Source organism: Myotis yumanensis, unplaced genomic scaffold (assembly GCF_028538775.1).
Source record: "Myotis yumanensis isolate MYYU_CA2020_CCGP unplaced genomic scaffold, mMyoYum1.0.hap1 SCAF_4, whole genome shotgun sequence".
In the NCBI taxonomy this organism is placed as follows: Eukaryota; Metazoa; Chordata; class Mammalia; order Chiroptera; family Vespertilionidae; genus Myotis; species Myotis yumanensis.
Genome location: NW_027223755.1, coordinates 76,633,408 through 76,641,189, shown reverse-complemented (window position 1 = coordinate 76,641,189; position 7,782 = coordinate 76,633,408). Strand labels below are relative to the sequence as shown.

At 38.9% G+C, this 7,782-nt stretch overlaps 1 pseudogene; it reads left to right on the top strand.

Moving 5' to 3' along the window:
- The first annotated feature begins 543 nt into the window (after positions 1-543).
- On the top strand, positions 544-7,540 carry LOC139009455 (BBSome complex member BBS5-like; annotated as a pseudogene).
- The last annotated feature ends 242 nt before the right edge of the window (positions 7,541-7,782 follow it).

The following is a 7,782-nucleotide window of genomic DNA, read 5'->3' as shown; positions in this document are numbered from 1 at the left end:
AAGAAAGAAAGAAAAAGAAATCTATACAAAAACCTTCACAAAAATTAACTAAAAAACCTTCACAAAAATTAACTCAAAATGAACCACAGACCTCAATGTAAAATGCAAAACTATAAAACTTCTAGAAGATAACACAGGGAAAAAGTAGGTGGTTTTGGATATGATGATGACTTTTAGATACATCATCAAGGTACAAGCTGTGAAAAAAATAATAAGGTGGGGTTCACTAGAAACTTCTGCTCTGCGAAAGACACTGTCAAGAGCCTGTGAGGATAAGCACAGACAGGGAGAGAAGATTTCCAAAAGACATCTGATAAAGGACTGTTATCCAAAATATACAAAGACTTTTTAAGGCTGAACAAGAAAATAAACAAGTGATTAAAAAATGAACCAAAGATCTTAATAGACACCTCATCAAAAAGGACACGCAGATGGCAAAGAAGCGTATGAAATAATGCTCCACGTCAGATGTCATTACAGAAATTCAAATTCGAACAATGAGATACCACCACACGGCTATCAGAGTGGCCAAAATCTGGAACAATGACAACACCAAATGCTGGCGAGGATGTGGAACAACAGGAGCTTTTACTCATTGTTGGTGACAACGCAACATGGCGCCCCCACATCAGAGACCATCTGGCAGTTCCTTACAAAACTAAACGTACTTGCCATATTGATCCAGCAGTTGCACTCCTTGGCTTTTACCCAAGTGAGCTGAAAACGTTTGCCCACGCAAAGCACCTAATTGATAGCAGCTTCGTTCATTCTCTCATTCTCAAGTGGTATCAATTTGAATATCATGTCAAGTGTATTTCTCTTAATCCTAGAAAGAATTTGCAGTAGTCCCGATAAAAGCCTCATCTATAGCTCTGAAAAAATAGATAATGAAGACAGTAAGGCAGTGGTTCTCAACCTTCTGGCCCTTTAAATACAGTTCCTCATGTTGTGACCCAACCATAAAATTATTTTCGTTGCTACTTCATAACTGTAATGTTGCTACTGTTGTGAATTGTAATGTAAATATCTGATATGCAGGATTGTCTGTGAAAGGGCTGTTCGACCGCCAAAGGGGTCGCAACCCACAGGTTGAGAACCGCTGCAAGGTATATAGAGAGGAGATAAAATAAATAAATATGGAGACTTAAATAATGGCTGTGTGACTAACCATAAAATGAGATCAGAATTCTTTAAATACAGTAGCAAAATCTTCTTTGCATGATAAAGGAAGAGGTGGTGTGGTCTGGATGTGGTGGGATGAGAGGACAGTGGGGAAGGAGTTCAGAGAGGAGTGAAATGGTCCTCCATAGAGGAGCAGAGAGAAAGCAAATCAACATTTGTCTTTAAGTCCTACTTAGGAATGCTGTCAGACTTCTGTTCTAATCAACACGGTAATGGCTGTGTACACGCAACATGCTCCACTTCTGCATGCGTGAAGTAACAACACGCTGAGAGCAGCTGTGAGCAAAAATGTCAGGAAGAAATCTGCTGCGACCAGAGGATTTGGGTTCTGGCTGATCACACCAGCCAGCTCTGTCGTTAGATAAAGGGCCACTGCTTCTCAGAGCAGTTGCTGGTTTCCCCCGATTCCTCTGAGGTTTTCCTTGGAGAACGTGTTTGTCCTTTGCCTCTGAACTGATTTCTAACAATATAAGAGCTCTGACTATAAAGTAGGGAGTCCAGTTTTTTTTAAAGTGAATAATTCAGGATGCAAACACCCAAGAAAATGTTTTCCTTCAAGTCATCACCTGGGTGGCAATGAGATTAGTCTAAGGGAGGCTGTCCTGGCCTGCATCATTTAAGTCAGTCTGCCTTTAGAACAGGAAATGCGTCTTGTATTCTGTAATATATAGACTTACATGATAATGTTTTAATAGATTATGCTTAAAGGTTTTGTTTAATGGCACTGTGGCTTTTTATTATTCAAGTAAATTAATACTGACTTGCTTTTAAAGTTTCTAAAGCACTTAAAGAAGTATGTAATGTTCTTATATTTGTGTATTCAATTAAGATCACTTAATGGAGACCCATTTTACATATCAGGTGCTGAGCTCATAGAAGAATCAGTTCTCCTTCTAAGGAAAATGATACTCTTTTAATAACTAAAAGGAATTTTCTCATCATTAATATGGCCACATGGTTTCTCACTCCAAGTTTAAGGGAATTCATTGGCAATCATCTTATACTTTGCTCTACAAAGGAAAATAGCAATATTTTGAGCCTCTGCATATTTTTTCCTATTTTTTTTCCTTTATTTTCTCCACTTTTTAAATACATTTTCTGGAGACCAACCCTTGAGCTTAAGCTGTCAGGGCTTTCTTTTAACATCTCAGACAAGTAAGAAAACACCTGCCTTCCATTCCAGTGTTTTAAAATTATCTTTGTCTAGTGATTCAACGGCAGTTTACTTTCTGCCAGAAATAAAATCTACCTGCAATACAAAATAATATTCAGGACTTAAAAAAAATTATAGCTATAATTCAAGCACTTGCTTTTTATCAATTCCCAGCTATTTAGTGAACAGAAATATTAAAGTGAGTCTTTTTCAAACCAGTACCCTATGAAGAAAACAGTCAATCCAGTTCTTATAACATAGTCATCAATTTTTAATGGTCTCTGTTAGTTGGGCATTCATCCTGGGAAAAGTCTCAAGTGGGTTCTATTACAAAGTTAAGGAACTTTGTGTATAGTGATAAGCAATGGCATCATTAAATAGCTTTGTGCATAAGTGTATTTTTTTCTGAATGGCAACTCCTAAATAAATCGTCATGCTAAGCGTGTATATAGCATAAGGAGCCCAGGACCCTTGAGTGAAGTCATCTTCTAATTCAGAGGTTCTCAATCTGTGAGGTGCAACCCCTTTGGGGGTCGAACAACCCTTTCACAGGGGTTGTTTAAGACCATAGGAAAACACATATATAATTACATATTGTTTTTGTGATTAATCACTATGCTTTAATTATGTTCAATTTGTAACAATGAAAATACATCTTCCATATCAGATATTTACATTAGGATTCATAACAGTAGCAACATTACAGTTATGAAGTAGCAACAAAAATAATTTTATGGTTGGGGGTCACCACAACATGAGGAACTGTATTAAAGGGTCACGGCATTAGGAAGGTTGAGAACCACTGTAATTCAATGCTTCTCGGGAAAGCCACTAACGAGGAGCACTCCTTCAAGGCCAAATTAGTCTGAGGATCTTTTAAGAAAGAAATAATCTAGTTCCTATCATCGTTTTCTGGTAAAATGAGTCCATCAGAAATGTATACATTTGAGAAGACACAGCTCACAGTTTTTTCAGTAAATAAATGCTTACGTGAATGTATAAACTTAATGGGCCAAGTTTTTCTGGATGTAAAACTAAAAGGCAGGAGGAAATACACTGTGAGCTCCTTCTGTGAATTAATGTCAGTGGCTTGAGATCATGGTCCCTGCTTGGACAATCGGAAATCAGGGTTACACAAACACAGGGATGTGCTGAAGCACCTCATATGGGCTTGTTGAAAGCCAACTGTGAAAACTTTAGGAATTCTGTGAGTCAGTTGTTATGCACAGACATTATTAAAATTAAAGTATTTATGTTTACAATTCAGTAAGGTATAATTTAAAAAGTTGTGCTTAAAATTCACCAATTTTAATTATTTTACTACCTTTTACTATTAGTTATGTCCTTGATGGTATTTACAGTTATCCTGTCTATGTTGTGAAGAAACCATATAATGGTGTGCTACTGAGCATCCCTCCCTAACCATCCAGTGATATCTTGTTGTAGCTTCACCTGGGCCCTGGTGGGAGGACTTACTCATGGAAATGAGAAAGTGCTACATACAGATCAGTGCCTTTAATTATTTTTCAGACAGCTGGCGGTTAAACGCTGACCCACAGGCCACCGGGATCACCAAGCTGAAACTAAGGCAAAGACGAGGCCATGGATTTTAGTAAGAGAACTAGAGTGCCACCTTAAAGCAGCCCACAGAGTTTAATTGGCAAATCATTACTTTCAGTTCCAGGAAACGTCCTCTGGTCCTACAATATACCTTGAAAAGTTTTAATCATATTTTATCTAGGATTTCTTCCATTATCTACATAATTAGCTCCACCTCCACAGTAGAGGTTTATTGTGGATTTCCAGTTTAGCTTCTAATTTCCTTCTACCTGGGCTGCAATGTTCCCATTGTGTTGGGGTCCAGCCCCAGCAGGTCCAGGGGTTCCCAAAGGTGTGGACGGAGTTGGCGAAGAAGGAATGAAACGGAGACAGCGTTCAGTTGATCAGCATAGCGAGGTTCTTTCTTTAGTCTCCTGTTACATCTGTATTTATACCAGTTGATTTTAGTCCTATCCATTCTATTCCAAAGGTTAGGGCGTTTGTTATCTCCATTCCAAGGTTGTTCGTAGTTAAAGTGATTAACTACCCGCCTGGCACTTAGTTAAGGGGTTTTACTGATTCCCTTCCTTAGTCCTGTTAATCCCTAACTCCAGGGAAAAATCTCTACCTGGGGAAACAACCTTTCCCAGAGAGGTGACCTTGGTTAGAACACATAGCGCTAAGAAGGGGAGCAACCAAATTAAGAACAGTATGCCATATACCCCAGGTCCCTTGAAACATATGCTGTGCAGATGTTTCTTCCCTGCAGCGACTGTGTCAAGCAGCAAGGATGGACCAGCTTCCGGCACCATTGAGTGGTTTGTGACTTTTCTCTGCCAGTTCAAGTTGACAACGTGCTGGTTTTCAACACTTTCGTGGATCTCTCTGGTCTTTCCTGTGTATTGGCGGCAGAGTAGGGGTTTTCCCCTCAGTGGGCAGCCAGAGATCCCCTTTGCCAAATGTTGATGTAAGTGGCAGAAGGCCTCTTGGTTCACAAGTCCAAGTAGGGAAATGTGACCTTAGCCCAGCCTGGACACTACCCCTCCTGAGATGGTAGCCTCTCTCATTGCTGCACACACATGCAGCAGAGGCAGTCTTCCCTTACTTTCTCCTTGTGTATCTCCCAGGTCAGCTGGCTCTCCCCAGACACTCTCCACAGTTCCCCCCCAGCAACTCCCATTTACATTTTGCTCCCTATATGCACCTCTTTCAAGGACTTGGGGTCCCACTGTGGGTGGAGCCTCTTCAGGTGGCTAAGGGCAGCCCTGACTGTATCTGGACGGCTGTATTTGCCAGGATGGGAATACAAGGCCAGGGCACCATCTCCCTAGAATCCCACACCCAAACATTTTAAAAGCATTCACAATTCTTAGGAATATAACATATTACTGGAAGATGAAATCATATTATTTTTTCCTCAATTACAACTCCAGAAATAAAATATGTATGGAATTTTTTTATAGTACAAAAATAGATCAGGATGTGGTCATATGGACATGTAGGTTTCATAATACTCATTAAATGTTCACTTCTGACTTACCAGCCTCACAACTTATAACAAACTGAATCATATTATTGGTTAACTTTTCATAATTGTTACACAGCTAACACCAGCTATCTACCACATGTAGACACTGAAGGGCGTTGTATGTAGAAAGTTATTAAATTCTCACAAAAGTCCTTGAAATAGGTACTATTATTTCCACCATTAAACAATATAGAACTCAAGGCCTGCAGAAATCAAGTAACTTCCCAAAGCCAGTTAGTAAGATACTTTATTTCCCTAATAAATAATAATAATGAGTGACTCAAGAGTAGCTCATGTCGTATATTTTCCTGCATCCCCTACTGTGCTTGGCACTCAGGCCCTCAGTAAATAAACAGATATTAAGAGAAGAAATGTTTTATTCATATTTGATGCGATAAAGTGAGTGTTTCAGAAATGTTTTAATCATAAAAGAAAACGTTAATAGGCTGCTGAGATTTAAAAAGCAAATCCATATAAGATAACCTAGAGCTATTTCTAGAAGACCTATCAGCCACTGACCTAAGTTCCAGGGATCCAAATATGATCCTCTGTCCTTTAAGAACAAGAATTCTGAAGGGAAAGCAGATACATGAGCAATTAAATATTATAAAGTATACCTGTTTTTTAAATCCTATATAATAAAAGCCTAATATGCTATGTGTTCGGTTGTTCGTTCAGTTCAACCAATCAAAGCATAATATGCTAATGATATGCTAAGGCTGCTCAACCACTCGCTATGACTGCACTGACCACCAGGGGGCAGACACTCTGACTGGTAGGTTAGATTGTTGCTGGGGTCCGGCTGATTGGGACTGAGCAATATGGGCTGGGCACGCCCTGGAGCCCTTCTGTGGTCTGTCCCGCGGTCCCTCCCCTGATGGCCAATCTCCCACATCCCTCCCCGGGCCCCGAACGTGCACTGGGCCTCTTGTGTATATATAAAGTGCTATGAGTCCACACATGAAAAAATATTAATTTTTCCAGTAAGATGGTAAGTTTTTTTCTTCTCTTTAATTAGTAATGGAATGAAACATAGAAATAAACACTACTTTATAGTTTTTCTATTAGAAAGTTTATTGCATTCATCTATAATACATTTTGATGATATAAATGGCGATGGAGGCTAATACTGATGAAAGTTTATCATCTTTGGAGAAGAGATATTTTAACATTGAAAGCATTTTTTGTTTTGTTTACTAAAATCAAGAAAACTTAATATAGTCTCATTTTTTTCCTTTAAAAAATTATATTGCTATTTGCTTACATCATAATGAAGCCTGGACTAAATACTAAATTGGAATAAGCAGACCCAGTGTTCGGATACTAATTGGAAGAGGACCTTAAAGGGCAGTAAACATCTTTAGTTAATAAACAATTACCCAGCCACACCATGTGATTCACACTTGCATATCTATGTACATTTCCATGACATAAAGCCTTGAAGACCAAAATACCTCTTAAATACTTATTTTGAATAATAAAGACATTACCCAATGATAGAAAATTCATTATTTTACAAAATTTAACCTTAGCTCCACTTCTGTGGGGAGGGCCCGCGGGCCTTGGTCTCCACGTCAGTGCTGGGTGTGTCTTGGGAAGCCCAGGATGTCTGCTTCCAGGTGTCCTCACAACAAATGAAAACAAGGCCTGGAGAAGTCCTTTTTGTTTAGATTCAATTGAAGACACCAAAGAAAACAATGGGGAGGGAGGTAGACTCTCAGCAACAAGTTTAAGAATTCTAGGGCACTCTGTGGCATTCCCCAGAGTCAATCTTTCTATCGGTTACAACTGCACATTGAACGTTACGACAAGGACCGCTAACTCTAAATGACGAGGCCAAACTGAAGCTCGTTGTATACTAACAAAATGTAACAGTATTCGTTTTGAGTTTATATTTACAAATTTGGTGCTTGGAAGTCCTAGTCTTTTTACTTCTGTGATTGCAGTACACAGAACATATGAAACTTCTAAAATGCATTATGATTTTAAATTGAGAAGTGCACTGATTCAAAATAAGCAGCTAAGATTAATACCACAAGAACATGCCTATGATAAAATCCATGGTCAGGGAAATCTAGGAACCCTTTTTTATTACCAATGTGATAATTGTGTGGCATGCAGATGTGAATGAGTTTTAGCGTCAGTATACCCTCCCCTCCCCTCTTCCTATAGTGGAATAAGAAAATAAATAGGTATTTTTTTTCTTTTACTTATCTTCAGGGAGTAATGGGAAAACTCAAACGTACCATGGAAATTTGAAGAGATGATCCTTAAAAAAAGAAAGGGGGGGAGGAGGAAATGCTACTTTTTTCTTACCAATAAGGACTCTATAGCTATTGACTAACAAGAGCCTCCAATAGATGCCTACTCGCTATCATCG